Source organism: Ovis aries, chromosome 18, assembly GCF_016772045.2.
Source record: "Ovis aries strain OAR_USU_Benz2616 breed Rambouillet chromosome 18, ARS-UI_Ramb_v3.0, whole genome shotgun sequence".
Classification (NCBI taxonomy): domain Eukaryota; kingdom Metazoa; phylum Chordata; class Mammalia; order Artiodactyla; family Bovidae; genus Ovis; species Ovis aries.
The window spans coordinates 1303523-1322920 of NC_056071.1; the positions used below are offsets into that span (position 1 = coordinate 1303523).

The 19398-nt window shown below is 55.0% G+C and overlaps 7 non-coding genes across 7 annotated transcripts; all 7 read left to right on the plus strand.

Moving 5' to 3' along the window:
* Positions 1–1907: 1907 nt before the first annotated feature.
* On the plus strand, positions 1908–2000 carry LOC121817155 (small nucleolar RNA SNORD116). The gene has a single exon (XR_006056957.1). It is a non-coding gene; the product is annotated as a small nucleolar RNA SNORD116 (small nucleolar RNA).
* Positions 2001–4628: 2628 nt separating this feature from the next.
* On the plus strand, positions 4629–4721 carry LOC121817156 (small nucleolar RNA SNORD116). The gene has a single exon (XR_006056958.1). It is a non-coding gene; the product is annotated as a small nucleolar RNA SNORD116 (small nucleolar RNA).
* A 2629-nt stretch (positions 4722–7350) lies between these two features.
* LOC114109189 (small nucleolar RNA SNORD116) lies at positions 7351–7443 on the plus strand. The gene has a single exon (XR_003585874.2). It is a non-coding gene; the product is annotated as a small nucleolar RNA SNORD116 (small nucleolar RNA).
* Positions 7444–10075: 2632 nt separating this feature from the next.
* LOC114109163 (small nucleolar RNA SNORD116) lies at positions 10076–10168 on the plus strand. Its single transcript, XR_003585849.1, has one exon. It is a non-coding gene; the product is annotated as a small nucleolar RNA SNORD116 (small nucleolar RNA).
* A 2641-nt stretch (positions 10169–12809) lies between these two features.
* On the plus strand, positions 12810–12902 carry LOC114109158 (small nucleolar RNA SNORD116). Its single transcript, XR_003585844.1, has one exon. It is a non-coding gene; the product is annotated as a small nucleolar RNA SNORD116 (small nucleolar RNA).
* Positions 12903–15538: 2636 nt separating this feature from the next.
* On the plus strand, positions 15539–15631 carry LOC114109159 (small nucleolar RNA SNORD116). The gene has a single exon (XR_003585845.1). It is a non-coding gene; the product is annotated as a small nucleolar RNA SNORD116 (small nucleolar RNA).
* Positions 15632–18269: 2638 nt separating this feature from the next.
* On the plus strand, positions 18270–18362 carry LOC114109160 (small nucleolar RNA SNORD116). The gene has a single exon (XR_003585846.1). It is a non-coding gene; the product is annotated as a small nucleolar RNA SNORD116 (small nucleolar RNA).
* The last annotated feature ends 1036 nt before the right edge of the window (positions 18363–19398 follow it).

The window sequence follows — 19398 nt, forward strand, 5'->3', positions numbered from 1 at the left end:
GGTCCTTTGGAGCTGCTGGTTGCTGGGTGCAGAGGACAGGGCATTGCTGGTGGTTGGGAGACTCGGTGATGGTGACCTTTGTGGCCTGATGCCAGTAAGAGGTCTTTCAAACTGTATCTTTGGTGCCTCGAAGAGTTACAATAACTAGGCCTAGGAGCCAGCCCTCTTGGTGGTAATAAGGTATGTTGCCCCCATTTAGCCCTTGGGACTGGAATTTACAACGTGTATGAGTTCCTGAAGAATGGGGCCAGCAAGACAGCCGGATCCCACCCAGGTGTTCACCACCCTGGCAGTGACACATCAACCTTGGAAGACCGTGGTTGTGGTAGAGATCCGGCATTGGTTGGCATACCACGCTGCTTCAGTGTAGTAGCCATTGGCTCCCCTGACATGCGGGTGGAAACCTGGCAAATCCAGGGTCTTCCCCTGCCTGTTTTGTGAAGTCTTCCTGGAAGCGGCCTTAGTGATCTGTGAGCGCTTGGTGGTCTTGCGTGGTGGGGACAAGCCGCCAGGCAGGATGGCATGGTGTTGCCATAATGAAAGCCACCTTCTTCCTGTGGGTCTTGCTGAGTGCTGATTGCCCTGTGTGAGTAGAGCCCTTGGAGGCTTCTGATGTGGGTGAGTCACCCTGGGAGGCAGAAGGAGTTCAATTTAGACCAAGTCTTGCTTTATGGGAGCTTTCTCTAGGGTGTGGTTGGTGCCCAGGGCCCTGCAGGCTGTGGATCTGAGCATAATCTGGCCAGGAAATGGGCCCCGTTTCTGTGGGAGTAACCCTGGATCCTGGTACCTGAGGACGACCACCTCTTGTCTTGCGGCCTCGGCGGAGCCCGGAGACCGACTGGGCTAATTGCACAGGAAGAGGTGCATGCCCTGTATTCTTCTGCTCTGCGAGCGTATGGTGGGCTGCATCTGGCCCAAGGCCAAGTTAACCACACTGTAGGCCTTCCAGAAGAGAGAGTTCAGGGAGGAGGTGGGACTTGTGGCAAGGACACCTGAGCTGTAATAGTAGCTGGGGTAGTGTCACGGTAAGGGACATTCACACAGATGCTCCATAGGGGGCCTTAGGTGGTCAGGTTCCTGTGCTTTGGTCAGACCGCATGGATCAGGTAGATCGGGAGCCCAGAGCCTATGTCAACCCGTCAGTGTAATTTTGCATGGTGTTTTGTGGGAGCGTGGGAGTTCAGGTCTCTCTGGAGAAGATGTGTGTTCAGACACCAGGGCCTTTGCTCAGGGGCTCTGAGACACGGAAATACACGGAGAGAGTTCCCAAGGCACCCAGAATCCTGAGAGCACGTCGTCGTTGGTACAGTAGAACACGAGTACTCAGACCCACGTCAAGTCTGCGGCCACGCTTGCACACTCAGTCAGGCAGACATCCACAGTCACATGAACCTAACTTTCTTCACTTGTGCCAACACATGGGTATCCAGTCGTACATAAGGGATACTACAGTTGGGAAGCAAAAAGGCCTTCCCTCGGGGAACGGTGGGCATCAGTATTGCTTAGCGAGAAGCTGGGGACACACCTGAAGCTTGCCTGTGTTTTCTGTCCCCTTGTCAGGTGAAGTTCTCAAGTGTGAGTGCCCGTCACTCAGAAAATGGAGCCCCGCTCGTGAGATGGTGACTCGAGGTGCTGGGAGCCCGGCGAGAAGTGTGGCGGGCCCAGGTTGCGGCCACTGCTTTTGGATCACCGAGCATGGTACGCCTTCCCCTGCCCCAAGACGCGTCATGGATTTCAGGTTTCCTGAGACTGCCTGAGTGGCTGTATGTATGGAGGGACCATTCCTTTTGCTGAGAAGCCTGGGGCTCTGAGTTCCCCTGGGTGTTGGGGGACTCCAAAGTCGCTGGCTCCTCCTGGGAGCGGCCCTGCCTGCCCCGTGGAGGTGGGCAGTGAGCCAGCACGTGCTCGGATCGATGATGACACCCTCACATGCATTCCTTGGAAAATCTGAACAAAATGAGTGAGAACTCACTACCGTCTCCTCATCGAAACTGAGGTCCAGCACGTTGCCTCCCTTGGAGTTAAGGGCGGGACTGGTTAGCAGTGAGTGCATCTCCCACTATGTCACACACGGGCATGGAGGAGCTAGGTCACCACCATTTGCGAGGCGCCCGTCTGAGGGTGGGCTGCGTACAGATGTTGGAGTGGCTCTTGGAATGCGAGGTCCATGTAAAGGCGCTGAGGAGCATAGAGGCATTCGGCTTGTCCAGTGGTGGCAGGAGTCACAGTAGATCCTGGCTGAGCTCTTGAGCTCTTCACGCGGAAAGGTGTGTTTCTTCCCGTTAATGCTGCTAGTTGCGCTCGTTGGGGTAGTGGTGATATGAAATCCGAAGCACAAAAGTTTCTGTGGTTTCCGATCGGAGCCCCAGGTCAGATCTGAGGCCCTCGCCATTGCAGCCCTTTGGGTCGGTGAGATTCCCGAGTGGCCGGTGTACTGTAGCAGTTGCAGGGACCTAGTGGAACGTTGGCAAAAGGAAATAGGTCTAGTTTCTGTTCTTGGCAGTTCCTGTATTGCAACTCCTGTCACAGTGTTGAGCCTTGCAGGACACTGTGGACTGTGAGGCGATCGTAGCCATACATTCCTCCCGTGGGTTGGCCAGAGGCCTAGAGCAGAATGGTTGTGCAGGTGAAGATAGGTGTAGTATGATTTCCTGGGACAATCTGTCCCCTGATATTCAGGCACTGTTGTTCTGTCTTCAGTGATACATACTGTGGTCCTTTTGGAGCTGCTGGTTGCTGGGTGCAGAGGACAGGGCATTGCTGGTGGTTGGGAGACTCGGTGATGGTGACCTTTGTGGCCTGATGCCAGTAAGAGGTCTTTCAAACTGTATCTTTGGTGCCTCGAAGAGTTACAATAACTAGGCCTAGGAGCCAGCCCTCTTGGTGGTAATAAGGTATGTTGCCCCCATTTAGCCCTTGGGACTGGAATTTACAACGTGTATGAGTTCCTGAAGAATGGGGCCAGCAAGACAGCCCGGATCCCACCCAGGTGTTCACCACCCTGGCAGTGACACATCAACCTTGGAAGACCGTGGTTGTGGTAGAGATCCGGCATTGGTTGGCATACCACGCTGCTTCAGTGTAGTAGCCATTGGCTCCCCTGACATGCGGGTGGGAAACCTGGCAAATCCAGGGTCTTCCCTGCCTCTTTTTGTGAAGTCTTCCTGGAAGCGGCCTTAGTGATCTGTGGCGCTTGGTGGTCTTGCGTGGTGGGGACAAGCCGCCAGGCAGGATGGCATGGTGTTGCCATAATGAAAGCCACCTTCTTCCTGTGGGTCTTGCTGAGTGCTGATTGCCCTGTGTGAGTAGAGCCCTTGGAGGCTTCTGATGTGGGTGAGTCACCCTGGGAGGCAGAAGGAGTTCAATTTAGACCAAGTCTTGCTTTATGGGAGCTTTCTCTAGGGTGTGGTTGGTGCCCAGGGCCCTGCAGGCTGTGGATCTGAGCATAATCTGGCCAGGAAATGGGCCCCGTTTCTGTGGGAGTAACCCCTGGATCCTGGTACCTGAGGACGACCACCTCTTGTCTTGCGCTTTCCGGCGGAGCCCGGAGACCGACTGGGCTAATTGCACAGGAAGAGGTGCATGCCCTGTATTCTTCTGCTCTGCGAGCGTATGGTGGGCTGCATCTGGCCCAAGGCCAAGTTAACCACACTGTAGGCCTTCTCCAGAAGAGAGTTCAGGGAGGAGGTGGGACTTGTGGCAAGGACACCTGAGCTGTAATAGTAGCTGGGGTAGTGTCACGGTAAGGGACATTCACACAGATGCTCCGCAAGGGGGCCTTAGGTGGTCAGGTTCCTGTGCTTTGGTCAGACCGCATGGATCAGGTAGATCGGGAGCCCAGAGCCTATGTCAACCCGTCAGTGTAATTTTGCATGGTGTTTTGTGGGAGCGTGGGAGTTCAGGTCTCTCTGGAGAAGATGTGTGTGTTCAGACACCAGGGCCTTTGCTCAGGGGCTCTGAGACACGGAAATACACGGAGAGAGTTCCCAAGGCACCCAGAATCCTGAGAGCACGTCGTCGTTGGTACAGTAGAACACGAGTACTCAGACCCACGTCAAGTCTGCGGCCACGCTTGCACACTCAGTCAGGCAGACATCCACAGTCACATGAACCTAACTTTCTTCACTTGTGCCAACACATGGGTATCCAGTCGTACATAAGGGATACTACAGTTGGGAAGCAAAAAAGGCCTTCCCTCGGGGAACGGTGGGCATCAGTATTGCTTAGCGAGAAGCTGGGGACACACCTGAAGCTTGCCTGTGTTTTCTGTCCCCTTGTCAGGTGAAGTTCTCAAGTGTGAGTGCCCGTCACTCAGAAAATGGAGCCCGCTCGTGAGATGGTGACTCGAGGTGCTGGGGAGCCCGGCGAGAAGTGTGGCGGGCCCAGGTTGCGGCCACTGCTTTTGGATCACCGAGCATGGTACGCCTTCCCTGCCCCAAGACGCGTCATGGATTTCAGGTTTCCTGAGACTGCCTGAGTGGCTGTATGTATGGAGGGACCATTCCTTTTGCTGAGAAGCCTGGGGGCTCTGAGTTCCCCTGGGTGTTGGGGGACTCCAAAGTCGCTGGCTCCTCCTGGGAGCGGCCCTGCCTGCCCCGTGGAGGTGGGCAGTGAGCCAGCACGTGCTCGGATCGATGATGACACCCTCACATGCATTCCTTGGAAAATCTGAACAAAATGAGTGAGAACTCACTACCGTCTCCTCATCGAAACTGAGGTCCAGCACGTTGCCTCCCTTGGAGTTAAGGGCGGGACTGGTTAGCAGTGAGTGCATCTCCCACTATGTCACACACGGGCATGGAGGAGCTAGGTCACCACCATTTGCGAGGCGCCCGTCTGAGGGTGGGCTGCGTACAGATGTTGGAGTGGCTCTTGGAATGCGAGGTCCATGTAAAGGCGCTGAGGAGCATAGAGGCATTCGGCTTGTCCAGTGGTGGCAGGAGTCACAGTAGATCCTGGCTGAGCTCTTGAGCTCTTCACGCGGAAAGGTGTGTTTCTTCCCGTTAATGCTGCTAGTTGCGCTCGTTGGGGTAGTGGTGATATGAAATCCGAAGCACAAAAGTTTCTGTGGTTTCCGATCGGAGCCCCAGGTCAGATCTGAGGCCCTCGCCATTGCAGCCCTTTGGGTCGGTGAGATTCCCGAGTGGCCGGTGTACTGTAGCAGTTGCAGGGACCTAGTGGAACGTTGGCAGGGGCAAAGGAAATAGGTCTAGTTTCTGTTCTTGGCAGTTCCTGTATTGCAACTCCTGTCACAGTGTTGAGCCTTGCAGGACACTGTGGACTGTGAGGCGATCGTAGCCATACATTCCTCCCGTGGGTTGGCCAGAGGCCTAGAGCAGAATGGTTGTGCAGGTGAAGATAGGTGTAGTATGATTTCCTGGGACAATCTGTCCCCTGATATTCAGGCACTGTTGTTCTGTCTTCAGTGATACATACTGTGGTCCTTTTGGAGCTGCTGGTTGCTGGGTGCAGAGGACAGGGCATTGCTGGTGGTTGGGAGACTCGGTGATGGTGACCTTTGTGGCCTGATGCCAGTAAGAGGTCTTTCAAACTGTATCTTTGGTGCCTCGAAGAGTTACAATAACTAGGCCTAGGAGCCAGCCCTCTTGGTGGTAATAAGGTATGTTGCCCCATTTAGCCCTTGGGACTGGAATTTACAACGTGTATGAGTTCCTGAAGAATGGGGCCAGCAAGACAGCCCGGATCCCACCCAGGTGTTCACCACCCTGGCAGTGACACATCAACCTTGGAAGACCGTGGTTGTGGTAGAGATCCGGCATTGGTTGGCATACCACGCTGCTTCAGTGTAGTAGCCATTGGCTCCCCTGACATGCGGGTGGGAAACCTGGCAAATCCAGGGTCTTCCCTGCCTCTTTTGTAGAAGTCTTCCTGGAAGCGGCCTTAGTGATCTGTGAGCGCTTGGTGGTCTTGCGTGGTGGGGACAAGCCGCCAGGCAGGATGGCATGGTGTTGCCATAATGAAAGCCACCTTCTTCCTGTGGGTCTTGCTGAGTGCTGATTGCCCTGTGTGAGTAGAGCCCTTGGAGGCTTCTGATGTGGGTGAGTCACCCTGGGAGGCAGAAGGAGTTCAATTTAGACCAAGTCTTGCTTTATGGGAGCTTTCTCTAGGGTGTGGTTGGTGCCCAGGGCCCTGCAGGCTGTGGATCTGAGCATAATCTGGCCAGGAAATGGGCCCCGTTTCTGTGGGAGTAACCCCTGGATCCTGGTACCTGAGGACGACCACCTCTTGTCTTGCGCGGCGGAGCCCCGGAGACCGACTGGGCTAATTGCACAGGAAGAGGTGCATGCCCTGTATTCTTCTGCTCTGCGAGCGTATGGTGGGCTGCATCTGGCCCAAGGCCAAGTTAACCACACTGTAGGCCTTCTCCAGAAGAGAGAGTTCAGGGAGGAGGTGGGACTTGTGGCAAGGACACCTGAGCTGTAATAGTAGCTGGGGTAGTGTCACGGTAAGGGACATTCACACAGATGCTCCGCAAGGGGGCCTTAGGTGGTCAGGTTCCTGTGCTTTGGTCAGACCGCATGGATCAGGTAGATCGGGAGCCCAGAGCCTATGTCAACCCGTCAGTGTAATTTTGCATGGTGTTTTGTGGGAGCGTGGGAGTTCAGGTCTCTCTGGAGAAGATGTGTGTGTTCAGACACCAGGGCCTTTGCTCAGGGGCTCTGAGACACGGAAATACACGGAGAGAGTTCCCAAGGCACCCAGAATCCTGAGAGCACGTCGTCGTTGGTACAGTAGAACACGAGTACTCAGACCCACGTCAAGTCTGCGGCCACGCTTGCACACTCAGTCAGGCAGACATCCACAGTCACATGAACCTAACTTTCTTCACTTGTGCCAACACATGGGTATCCAGTCGTACATAAGGGATACTACAGTTGGGAAGCAAAAAGGCCTTCCCTCGGGGAACGGTGGGCATCAGTATTGCTTAGCGAGAAGCTGGGGACACACCTGAAGCTTGCCTGTGTTTTCTGTCCCCTTGTCAGGTGAAGTTCTCAAGTGTGAGTGCCCGTCACTCAGAAATGGAGCCCGCTCGTGAGATGGTGACTCGAGGTGCTGGGGAGCCCGGCGAGAAGTGTGGCGGGCCCAGGTTGCGGCCACTGCTTTTGGATCACCGAGCATGGTACGCCTTCCCCTGCCCCAAGACGCGTCATGGATTTCAGGTTTCCTGAGACTGCCTGAGTGGCTGTATGTATGGAGGGACCATTCCTTTTGCTGAGAAGCCTGGGGGCTCTGAGTTCCCCTGGGTGTTGGGGACTCCAAAGTCGCTGGCTCCTCCTGGGAGCGGCCCTGCCTGCCCCGTGGAGGTGGGCAGTGAGCCAGCACGTGCTCGGATCGATGATGACACCCTCACATGCATTCCTTGGAAAATCTGAACAAAATGAGTGAGAACTCACTACCGTCTCCTCATCGAAACTGAGGTCCAGCACGTTGCCTCCTTGGAGTTAAGGGCGGGACTGGTTAGCAGTGAGTGCATCTCCCACTATGTCACACACGGGCATGGAGGAGCTAGGTCACCACCATTTGCGGCGCCCGTCTGAGGGTGGGCTGCGTACAGATGTTGGAGTGGCTCTTGGAATGCGAGGTCCATGTAAAGGCGCTGAGGAGCATAGAGGCATTCGGCTTGTCCAGTGGTGGCAGGAGTCACAGTAGATCCTGGCTGAGCTCTTGAGCTCTTCACGCGGAAAGGTGTGTTTCTTCCCGTTAATGCTGCTAGTTGCGCTCGTTGGGGTAGTGGTGATATGAAATCCGAAGCACAAAAGTTTCTGTGGTTTCGATCGGAGCCCCAGGTCAGATCTGAGGCCCTCGCCATTGCAGCCCTTTGGGTCGGTGGAGATTCCCGAGTGGCCGGTGTACTGTAGCAGTTGCAGGGACCTAGTGGAACGTTGGCAGGGGCAAAGGAAATAGGTCTAGTTTCTGTTCTTGGCAGTTCCTGTATTGCAACTCCTGTCACAGTGTTGAGCCTTGCAGGACACTGTGGACTGTGAGGCGATCGTAGCCATACATTCCTCCCGTGGGTTGGCCAGAGGCCTAGAGCAGAATGGTTGTGCAGGTGAAGATAGGTGTAGTATGATTTCCTGGGACAATCTGTCCCCTGATATTCAGGCACTGTTGTTCTGTCTTCAGTGATACATACTGTGGTCCTTTTGGAGCTGCTGGTTGCTGGGTGCAGAGGACAGGGCATTGCTGGTGGTTGGGAGACTCGGTGATGGTGACCTTTGTGGCCTGATGCCAGTAAGAGGTCTTTCAAACTGTATCTTTGGTGCCTCGAAGAGTTACAATAACTAGGCCTAGGAGCCAGCCCTCTTGGTGGTAATAAGGTATGTTGCCCCATTTAGCCCTTGGGACTGGAATTTACAACGTGTATGAGTTCCTGAAGAATGGGGCCAGCAAGACAGCCCGGATCCCACCCAGGTGTTCACCACCCTGGCAGTGACACATCAACCTTGGAAGACCGTGGTTGTGGTAGAGATCCGGCATTGGTTGGCATACCACGCTGCTTCAGTGTAGTAGCCATTGGCTCCCCTGACATGCGGGTGGGAAACCTGGCAAATCCAGGGTCTTCCCTGCCTGTTTTTGTGAAGTCTTCCTGGAAGCGGCCTTAGTGATCTGTGAGCGCTTGGTGGTCTTGCGTGGTGGGGACAAGCCGCCAGGCAGGATGGCATGGTGTTGCCATAATGAAAGCCACCTTCTTCCTGTGGGTCTTGCTGAGTGCTGATTGCCCTGTGTGAGTAGAGCCCTTGGAGGCTTCTGATGTGGGTGAGTCACCCTGGGAGGCAGAAGGAGTTCAATTTAGACCAAGTCTTGCTTTATGGGAGCTTTCTCTAGGGTGTGGTTGGTGCCCAGGGCCCTGCAGGCTGTGGATCTGAGCATAATCTGGCCAGGAAATGGGCCCCGTTTCTGTGGGAGTAACCCCTGGATCCTGGTACCTGAGGACGACCACCTCTTGTCTTGCGCTTTCCGGCGGAGCCCCGGAGACCGACTGGGCTAATTGCACAGGAAGAGGTGCATGCCCTGTATTCTTCTGCTCTGCGAGCGTATGGTGGGCTGCATCTGGCCCAAGGCCAAGTTAACCACACTGTAGGCCTTCTCCAGAAGAGAGAGTTCAGGGAGGAGGTGGGACTTGTGGCAAGGACACCTGAGCTGTAATAGTAGCTGGGGTAGTGTCACGGTAAGGGACATTCACACAGATGCTCCGCAAGGGGGCCTTAGGTGGTCAGGTTCCTGTGCTTTGGTCAGACCGCATGGATCAGGTAGATCGGGAGCCCAGAGCCTATGTCAACCCGTCAGTGTAATTTTGCATGGTGTTTTGTGGGAGCGTGGGAGTTCAGGTCTCTCTGGAGAAGATGTGTGTGTTCAGACACCAGGGCCTTTGCTCAGGGGCTCTGAGACACGGAAATACACGGAGAGAGTTCCCAAGGCACCCAGAATCCTGAGAGCACGTCGTCGTTGGTACAGTAGAACACGAGTACTCAGACCCACGTCAAGTCTGCGGCCACGCTTGCACACTCAGTCAGGCAGACATCCACAGTCACATGAACCTAACTTTCTTCACTTGTGCCAACACATGGGTATCCAGTCGTACATAAGGGATACTACAGTTGGGAAGCAAAAAGGCCTTCCCTCGGGGAACGGTGGGCATCAGTATTGCTTAGCGAGAAGCTGGGGACACACCTGAAGCTTGCCTGTGTTTTCTGTCCCCTTGTCAGGTGAAGTTCTCAAGTGTGAGTGCCCGTCACTCAGAAAATGGAGCCCGCTCGTGAGATGGTGACTCGAGGTGCTGGGGAGCCCGGCGAGAAGTGTGGCGGGCCCAGGTTGCGGCCACTGCTTTTGGATCACCGAGCATGGTACGCCTTCCCCTGCCCCAAGACGCGTCATGGATTTCAGGTTTCCTGAGACTGCCTGAGTGGCTGTATGTATGGAGGGACCATTCCTTTTGCTGAGAAGCCTGGGGCTCTGAGTTCCCCTGGGTGTTGGGGGACTCCAAAGTCGCTGGCTCCTCCTGGGAGCGGCCCTGCCTGCCCCGTGGAGGTGGGCAGTGAGCCAGCACGTGCTCGGATCGATGATGACACCCTCACATGCATTCCTTGGAAAATCTGAACAAAATGAGTGAGAACTCACTACCGTCTCCTCATCGAAACTGAGGTCCAGCACGTTGCCTCCCTTGGAGTTAAGGGCGGGACTGGTTAGCAGTGAGTGCATCTCCCACTATGTCACACACGGGCATGGAGGAGCTAGGTCACCACCATTTGCGAGGCGCCCGTCTGAGGGTGGGCTGCGTACAGATGTTGGAGTGGCTCTTGGAATGCGAGGTCCATGTAAAGGCGCTGAGGAGCATAGAGGCATTCGGCTTGTCCAGTGGTGGCAGGAGTCACAGTAGATCCTGGCTGAGCTCTTGAGCTCTTCACGCGGAAAGGTGTGTTTCTTCCCGTTAATGCTGCTAGTTGCGCTCGTTGGGGTAGTGGTGATATGAAATCCGAAGCACAAAAGTTTCTGTGGTTTCGATCGGAGCCCCAGGTCAGATCTGAGGCCCTCGCCATTGCAGCCCTTTGGGTCGGTGGAGATTCCCGAGTGGCCGGTGTACTGTAGCAGTTGCAGGGACCTAGTGGAACGTTGGCAGGGGCAAAGGAAATAGGTCTAGTTTCTGTTCTTGGCAGTTCCTGTATTGCAACTCCTGTCACAGTGTTGAGCCTTGCAGGACACTGTGGACTGTGAGGCGATCGTAGCCATACATTCCTCCCGTGGGTTGGCCAGAGGCCTAGAGCAGAATGGTTGTGCAGGTGAAGATAGGTGTAGTATGATTTCCTGGGACAATCTGTCCCCTGATATTCAGGCACTGTTGTTCTGTCTTCAGTGATACATACTGTGGTCCTTTTGGAGCTGCTGGTTGCTGGGTGCAGAGGACAGGGCATTGCTGGTGGTTGGGAGACTCGGTGATGGTGACCTTTGTGGCCTGATGCCAGTAAGAGGTCTTTCAAACTGTATCTTTGGTGCCTCGAAGAGTTACAATAACTAGGCCTAGGAGCCAGCCCTCTTGGTGGTAATAAGGTATGTTGCCCCCATTTAGCCCTTGGGACTGGAATTTACAACGTGTATGAGTTCCTGAAGAATGGGGCCAGCAAGACAGCCCGGATCCCACCCAGGTGTTCACCACCCTGGCAGTGACACATCAACCTTGGAAGACCGTGGTTGTGGTAGAGATCCGGCATTGGTTGGCATACCACGCTGCTTCAGTGTAGTAGCCATTGGCTCCCTGACATGCGGGTGGGAAACCTGGCAAATCCAGGGTCTTCCCCTGCCTCTTTTTGTGAAGTCTTCCTGGAAGCGGCCTTAGTGATCTGTGAGCGCTTGGTGGTCTTGCGTGGTGGGGACAAGCCGCCAGGCAGGATGGCATGGTGTTGCCATAATGAAAGCCACCTTCTTCCTGTGGGTCTTGCTGAGTGCTGATTGCCCTGTGTGAGTAGAGCCCTTGGAGGCTTCTGATGTGGGTGAGTCACCCTGGGAGGCAGAAGGAGTTCAATTTAGACCAAGTCTTGCTTTATGGGAGCTTTCTCTAGGGTGTGGTTGGTGCCCAGGGCCCTGCAGGCTGTGGATCTGAGCATAATCTGGCCAGGAAATGGGCCCCGTTTCTGTGGGAGTAACCCTGGATCCTGGTACCTGAGGACGACCACCTCTTGTCTTGCGCTTTTCCGGCGGAGCCCGGAGACCGACTGGGCTAATTGCACAGGAAGAGGTGCATGCCCTGTATTCTTCTGCTCTGCGAGCGTATGGTGGGCTGCATCTGGCCCAAGGCCAAGTTAACCACACTGTAGGCCTTCTCCAGAAGAGAGAGTTCAGGGAGGAGGTGGGACTTGTGGCAAGGACACCTGAGCTGTAATAGTAGCTGGGGTAGTGTCACGGTAAGGGACATTCACACAGATGCTCCGCAAGGGGGCCTTAGGTGGTCAGGTTCCTGTGCTTTGGTCAGACCGCATGGATCAGGTAGATCGGGAGCCCAGAGCCTATGTCAACCCGTCAGTGTAATTTTGCATGGTGTTTTGTGGGAGCGTGGGAGTTCAGGTCTCTCTGGAGAAGATGTGTGTGTTCAGACACCAGGGCCTTTGCTCAGGGGCTCTGAGACACGGAAATACACGGAGAGAGTTCCCAAGGCACCCAGAATCCTGAGAGCACGTCGTCGTTGGTACAGTAGAACACGAGTACTCAGACCCACGTCAAGTCTGCGGCCACGCTTGCACACTCAGTCAGGCAGACATCCACAGTCACATGAACCTAACTTTCTTCACTTGTGCCAACACATGGGTATCCAGTCGTACATAAGGGATACCCTACAGTTGGGAAGCAAAAAGGCCTTCCCTCGGGGAACGGTGGGCATCAGTATTGCTTAGCGAGAAGCTGGGGACACACCTGAAGCTTGCCTGTGTTTTCTGTCCCCTTGTCAGGTGAAGTTCTCAAGTGTGAGTGCCCGTCACTCAGAAAATGGAGCCCCGCTCGTGAGATGGTGACTCGAGGTGCTGGGGGAGCCCGGCGAGAAGTGTGGCGGGCCCAGGTTGCGGCCACTGCTTTTTGGATCACCGAGCATGGTACGCCTTCCCCTGCCCCAAGACGCGTCATGGATTTCAGGTTTCCTGAGACTGCCTGAGTGGCTGTATGTATGGAGGGACCATTCCTTTTGCTGAGAAGCCTGGGGGCTCTGAGTTCCCCTGGGTGTTGGGGGACTCCAAAGTCGCTGGCTCCTCCTGGGAGCGGCCCTGCCTGCCCCGTGGAGGTGGGCAGTGAGCCAGCACGTGCTCGGATCGATGATGACACCCTCACATGCATTCCTTGGAAAATCTGAACAAAATGAGTGAGAACTCACTACCGTCTCCTCATCGAAACTGAGGTCCAGCACGTTGCCTCCCTTGGAGTTAAGGGCGGGACTGGTTAGCAGTGAGTGCATCTCCCACTATGTCACACACGGGCATGGAGGAGCTAGGTCACCACCATTTGCGAGGCGCCCGTCTGAGGGTGGGCTGCGTACAGATGTTGGAGTGGCTCTTGGAATGCGAGGTCCATGTAAAGGCGCTGAGGAGCATAGAGGCATTCGGCTTGTCCAGTGGTGGCAGGAGTCACAGTAGATCCTGGCTGAGCTCTTGAGCTCTTCACGCGGAAAGGTGTGTTTCTTCCCGTTAATGCTGCTAGTTGCGCTCGTTGGGGTAGTGGTGATATGAAATCCGAAGCACAAAAGTTTCTGTGGTTTCCGATCGGAGCCCCAGGTCAGATCTGAGGCCCTCGCCATTGCAGCCCTTTGGGTCGGTGAGATTCCCGAGTGGCCTGTGTACTGTAGCAGTTGCAGGGACCTAGTGGAACGTTGGCAGGGGCAAAAGGAAATAGGTCTAGTTTCTGTTCTTGGCAGTTCCTGTATTGCAACTCCTGTCACAGTGTTGAGCCTTGCAGGACACTGTGGACTGTGAGGCGATCGTAGCCATACATTCCTCCCGTGGGTTGGCCAGAGGCCTAGAGCAGAATGGTTGTGCAGGTGAAGATAGGTGTAGTATGATTTCCTGGGACAATCTGTCCCCTGATATTCAGGCACTGTTGTTCTGTCTTCAGTGATACATACTGTGGTCCTTTTGGAGCTGCTGGTTGCTGGGTGCAGAGGACAGGGCATTGCTGGTGGTTGGGAGACTCGGTGATGGTGACCTTTGTGGCCTGATGCCAGTAAGAGGTCTTTCAAACTGTATCTTTGGTGCCTCGAAGAGTTACAATAACTAGGCCTAGGAGCCAGCCCTCTTGGTGGTAATAAGGTATGTTGCCCCATTTAGCCCTTGGGACTGGAATTTACAACGTGTATGAGTTCCTGAAGAATGGGGCCAGCAAGACAGCCCGGATCCCACCCAGGTGTTCACCACCCTGGCAGTGACACATCAACCTTGGAAGACCGTGGTTGTGGTAGAGATCCGGCATTGGTTGGCATACCACGCTGCTTCAGTGTAGTAGCCATTGGCTCCCCTGACATGCGGGTGGGAAACCTGGCAAATCCAGGGTCTTCCCTGCCTGTTTTTGTGAAGTCTTCCTGGAAGCGGCCTTAGTGATCTGTGAGCGCTTGGTGGTCTTGCGTGGTGGGGACAAGCCGCCAGGCAGGATGGCATGGTGTTGCCATAATGAAAGCCACCTTCTTCCTGTGGGTCTTGCTGAGTGCTGATTGCCCTGTGTGAGTAGAGCCCTTGGAGGCTTCTGATGTGGGTGAGTCACCCTGGGAGGCAGAAGGAGTTCAATTTAGACCAAGTCTTGCTTTATGGGAGCTTTCTCTAGGGTGTGGTTGGTGCCCAGGGCCCTGCAGGCTGTGGATCTGAGCATAATCTGGCCAGGAAATGGGCCCCGTTTCTGTGGGAGTAACCCCTGGATCCTGGTACCTGAGGACGACCACCTCTTGTCTTGCGCTTTCCGGCGGAGCCCCGGAGACCGACTGGGCTAATTGCACAGGAAGAGGTGCATGCCCTGTATTCTTCTGCTCTGCGAGCGTATGGTGGGCTGCATCTGGCCCAAGGCCAAGTTAACCACACTGTAGGCCTCCAGAAGAGAGAGTTCAGGGAGGAGGTGGGACTTGTGGCAAGGACACCTGAGCTGTAATAGTAGCTGGGGTAGTGTCACGGTAAGGGACATTCACACAGATGCTCCGCAAGGGGGCCTTAGGTGGTCAGGTTCCTGTGCTTTGGTCAGACCGCATGGATCAGGTAGATCGGGAGCCCAGAGCCTATGTCAACCCATCAGTGTAATTTTGCATGGTGTTTTGTGGGAGCGTGGGAGTTCAGGTCTCTCTGGAGAAGATGTGTGTGTTCAGACACCAGGGCCTTTGCTCAGGGGCTCTGAGACACGGAAATACACGGAGAGAGTTCCCAAGGCACCCAGAATCCTGAGAGCACGTCGTCGTTGGTACAGTAGAACACGAGTACTCAGACCCACGTCAAGTCTGCGGCCACGCTTGCACACTCAGTCAGGCAGACATCCACAGTCACATGAACCTAACTTTCTTCACTTGTGCCAACACATGGGTATCCAGTCGTACATAAGGGATACTACAGTTGGGAAGCAAAAAAGGCCTTCCCTCGGGGAACGGTGGGCATCAGTATTGCTTAGCGAGAAGCTGGGGACACACCTGAAGCTTGCCTGTGTTTTCTGTCCCCTTGTCAGGTGAAGTTCTCAAGTGTGAGTGCCCGTCACTCAGAAAATGGAGCCCCGCTCGTGAGATGGTGACTCGAGGTGCTGGGGAGCCCGGCGAGAAGTGTGGCGGGCCCAGGTTGCGGCCACTGCTTTTTGGATCACCGAGCATGGTACGCCTTCCCCTGCCCCAAGACGCGTCATGGATTTCAGGTTTCCTGAGACTGCCTGAGTGGCTGTATGTATGGAGGGACCATTCCTTTTGCTGAGAAGCCTGGGGGCTCTGAGTTCCCCTGGGTGTTGGGGACTCCAAAGTCGCTGGCTCCTCCTGGGAGCGGCCCTGCCTGCCCCGTGGAGGTGGGCAGTGAGCCAGCACGTGCTCGGATCGATGATGACACCCTCACATGCATTCCTTGGAAAATCTGAACAAAATGAGTGAGAACTCACTACCGTCTCCTCATCGAAACTGAGGTCCAGCACGTTGCCTCCCTTGGAGTTAAGGGCGGGACTGGTTAGCAGTGAGTGCATCTCCCACTATGTCACACACGGGCATGGAGGAGCTAGGTCACCACCATTTGCGAGGCGCCCGTCTGAGGGTGGGCTGCGTACAGATGTTGGAGTGGCTCTTGGAATGCGAGGTCCATGTAAAGGCGCTGAGGAGCATAGAGGCATTCGGCTTGTCCAGTGGTGGCAGGAGTCACAGTAGATCCTGGCTGAGCTCTTGAGCTCTTCACGCGGAAAGGTGTGTTTCTTCCCGTTAATGCTGCTAGTTGCGCTCGTTGGGGTAGTGGTGATATGAAATCCGAAGCACAAAAGTTTCTGTGGTTTCCGATCGGAGCCCCAGGTCAGATCTGAGGCCCTCGCCATTGCAGCCCTTTGGGTCGGTGAGATTCCCGAGTGGCCGGTGTACTGTAGCAGTTGCAGGGACCTAGTGGAACGTTGGCAGGGGCAAAAGGAAATAGGTCTAGTTTCTGTTCTTGGCAGTTCCTGTATTGCAACTCCTGTCACAGTGTTGAGCCTTGCAGGACACTGTGGACTGTGAGGCGATCGTAGCCATACATTCCTCCCGTGGGTTGGCCAGAGGCCTAGAGCAGAATGGTTGTGCAGGTGAAGATAGGTGTAGTATGATTTCCTGGGACAATCTGTCCCCTGATATTCAGGCACTGTTGTTCTGTCTTCAGTGATACATACTGTGGTCCTTTTGGAGCTGCTGGTTGCTGGGTGCAGAGGACAGGGCATTGCTGGTGGTTGGGAGACTCGGTGATGGTGACCTTTGTGGCCTGATGCCAGTAAGAGGTCTTTCAAACTGTATCTTTGGTGCCTCGAAGAGTTACAATAACTAGGCCTAGGAGCCAGCCCTCTTGGTGGTAATAAGGTATGTTGCCCCCATTTAGCCCTTGGGACTGGAATTTACAACGTGTATGAGTTCCTGAAGAATGGGGCCAGCAAGACAGCCCGGATCCCACCCAGGTGTTCACCACCCTGGCAGTGACACATCAACCTTGGAAGACCGTGGTTGTGGTAGAGATCCGGCATTGGTTGGCATACCACGCTGCTTCAGTGTAGTAGCCATTGGCTCCCCTGACATGCGGGTGGGAAACCTGGCAAATCCAAGGTCTCCCCCTGCCTGTTTTTGTGAAGTCTTCCTGGAAGCGGCCTTAGTGATCTGTGAGCGCTTGGTGGTCTTGCGTGGTGGGGACAAGCCGCCAGGCAGGATGGCATGGTGTTGCCATAATGAAAGCCACCTTCTTCCTGTGGGTCTTGCTGAGTGCTGATTGCCCTGTGTGAGTAGAGCCCTTGGAGGCTTCTGATGTGGGTGAGTCACCCTGGGAGGCAGAAGGAGTTCAATTTAGACCAAGTCTTGCTTTATGGGAGCTTTCTCTAGGGTGTGGTTGGTGCCCAGGGCCCTGCAGGCTGTGGATCTGAGCATAATCTGGCCAGGAAATGGGCCCCGTTTCTGTGGGAGTAACCCCTGGATCCTGGTACCTGAGGACGACCACCTCTTGTCTTGCGCTTTCCGGCGGAGCCCCGGAGACCGACTGGGCTAATTGCACAGGAAGAGGTGCATGCCCTGTATTCTTCTGCTCTGCGAGCGTATGGTGGGCTGCATCTGGCCCAAGGCCAAGTTAACCACACTGTAGGCCTTCTCCAGAAGAGAGAGTTCAGGGAGGAGGTGGGACTTGTGGCAAGGACACCTGAGCTGTAATAGTAGCTGGGGTAGTGTCACGGTAAGGGACATTCACACAGATGCTCCGCAAGGGGGCCTTAGGTGGTCAGGTTCCTGTGCTTTGGTCAGACCGCATGGATCAGGTAGATCGGGAGCCCAGAGCCTATGTCAACCCGTCAGTGTAATTTTGCATGGTGTTTTGTGGGAGCGTGGGAGTTCAGGTCTCTCTGGAGAAGATGTGTGTGTTCAGACACCAGGGCCTTTGCTCAGGGGCTCTGAGACACGGAAATACACGGAGAGAGTTCCCAAGGCACCCAGAATCCTGAGAGCACGTCGTCGTTGGTACAGTAGAACACGAGTACTCAGACCCACGTCAAGTCTGCGGCCACGCTTGCACACTCAGTCAGGCAGACATCCACAGTCACATGAACCTAACTTTCTTCACTTGTGCCAACACATGGGTATCCAGTCGTACATAAGGGATACTACAGTTGGGAAGCAAAAAGGCCTTCCCTCGGGGAACGGTGGGCATCAGTATTGCTTAGCGAGAAGCTGGGGACACACCTGAAGCTTGCCTGTGTTTTCTGTCCCCTTGTCAGGTGAAGTTCTCAAGTGTGAGTGCCCGTCACTCAGAAAATGGAGCCCGCTCGTGAGATGGTGACTCGAGGTGCTGGGGAGCCCGGCGAGAAGTGTGGCGGGCCCAGGTTGCGGCCACTGCTTTTGGATCACCGAGCATGGTACGCCTTCCCCTGCCCCAAGACGCGTCATGGATTTCAGGTTTCCTGAGACTGCCTGAGTGGCTGTATGTATGGAGGGACCATTCCTTTGCTGAGAAGCCTGGGGGCTCTGAGTTCCCCTGGGTGTTGGGGGACTCCAAAGTCGCTGGCTCCTCCTGGGAGCGGCCCTGCCTGCCCCGTGGAGGTGGGCAGTGAGCCAGCACGTGCTCGGATCGATGATGACACCCTCACATGCATTCCTTGGAAAATCTGAACAAAATGAGTGAGAACTCACTACCGTCTCCTCATCGAAACTGAGGTCCAGCACGTTGCCTCCCTTGGAGTTAAGGGCGGGACTGGTTAGCAGTGAGTGCATCTCCCACTATGTCACACACGGGCATGGAGGAGCTAGGTCACCACCATTTGCGAGGCGCCCGTCTGAGGGTGGGCTGCGTACAGATGTTGGAGTGGCTCTTGGAATGCGAGGTCCATGTAAAGGCGCTGAGGAGCATAGAGGCATTCGGCTTGTCCAGTGGTGGCAGGAGTCACAGTAGATCCTGGCTGAGCTCTTGAGCTCTTCACGCGAAAAGGTGTGTTTCTTCCCGTTAATGCTGCTAGTTGCGCTCGTTGGGGTAGTGGTGATATGAAATCCGAAGCACAAAAGTTTCTGTGGTTTCCGATCGGAGCCCCAGGTCAGATCTGAGGCCCTCGCCATTGCAGCCCTTTGGGTCGGTGAGATTCCCGAGTGGCCGGTGTACTGTAGCAGTTGCAGGGACCTAGTGGAACGTTGGCAGGGGCAAAAGGAAATAGGTCTAGTGTCAGTTCTTGGCAGTTCCTGTATTGCAACTCCTGTCACAGTGTTGAGCCTTGCAGGACACTGTGGACTGTGAGGCGATCGTAGCCATACATTCCTCCCGTGGGTTGGCCAGAGGCCTAGAGCAGAATGGTTGTGCAGGTGAAGATAGGTGTAGTATGATTTCCTGGGACAATCTGTCCCCTGATATTCAGGCACTGTTGTTCTGTCTTCAGTGATACATACTGTGGTCCTTTTGGAGCTGCTGGTTGCTGGGTGCAGAGGACAGGGCATTGCTGGTGGTTGGGAGACTCGGTGATGGTGACCTTTGTGGCCTGATGCCAGTAAGAGGTCTTTCAAACTGTATCTTTGGTGCCTCGAAGAGTTACAATAACTAGGCCTAGGAGCCAGCCCTCTTGGTGGTAATAAGGTATGTTGCCCCCATTTAGCCCTTGGGACTGGAATTTACAACGTGTATGAGTTCCTGAAGAATGGGGCCAGCAAGACAGCCCGGATCCCACCCAGGTGTTCACCACCCTGGCAGTGACACATCAACCTTGGAAGAC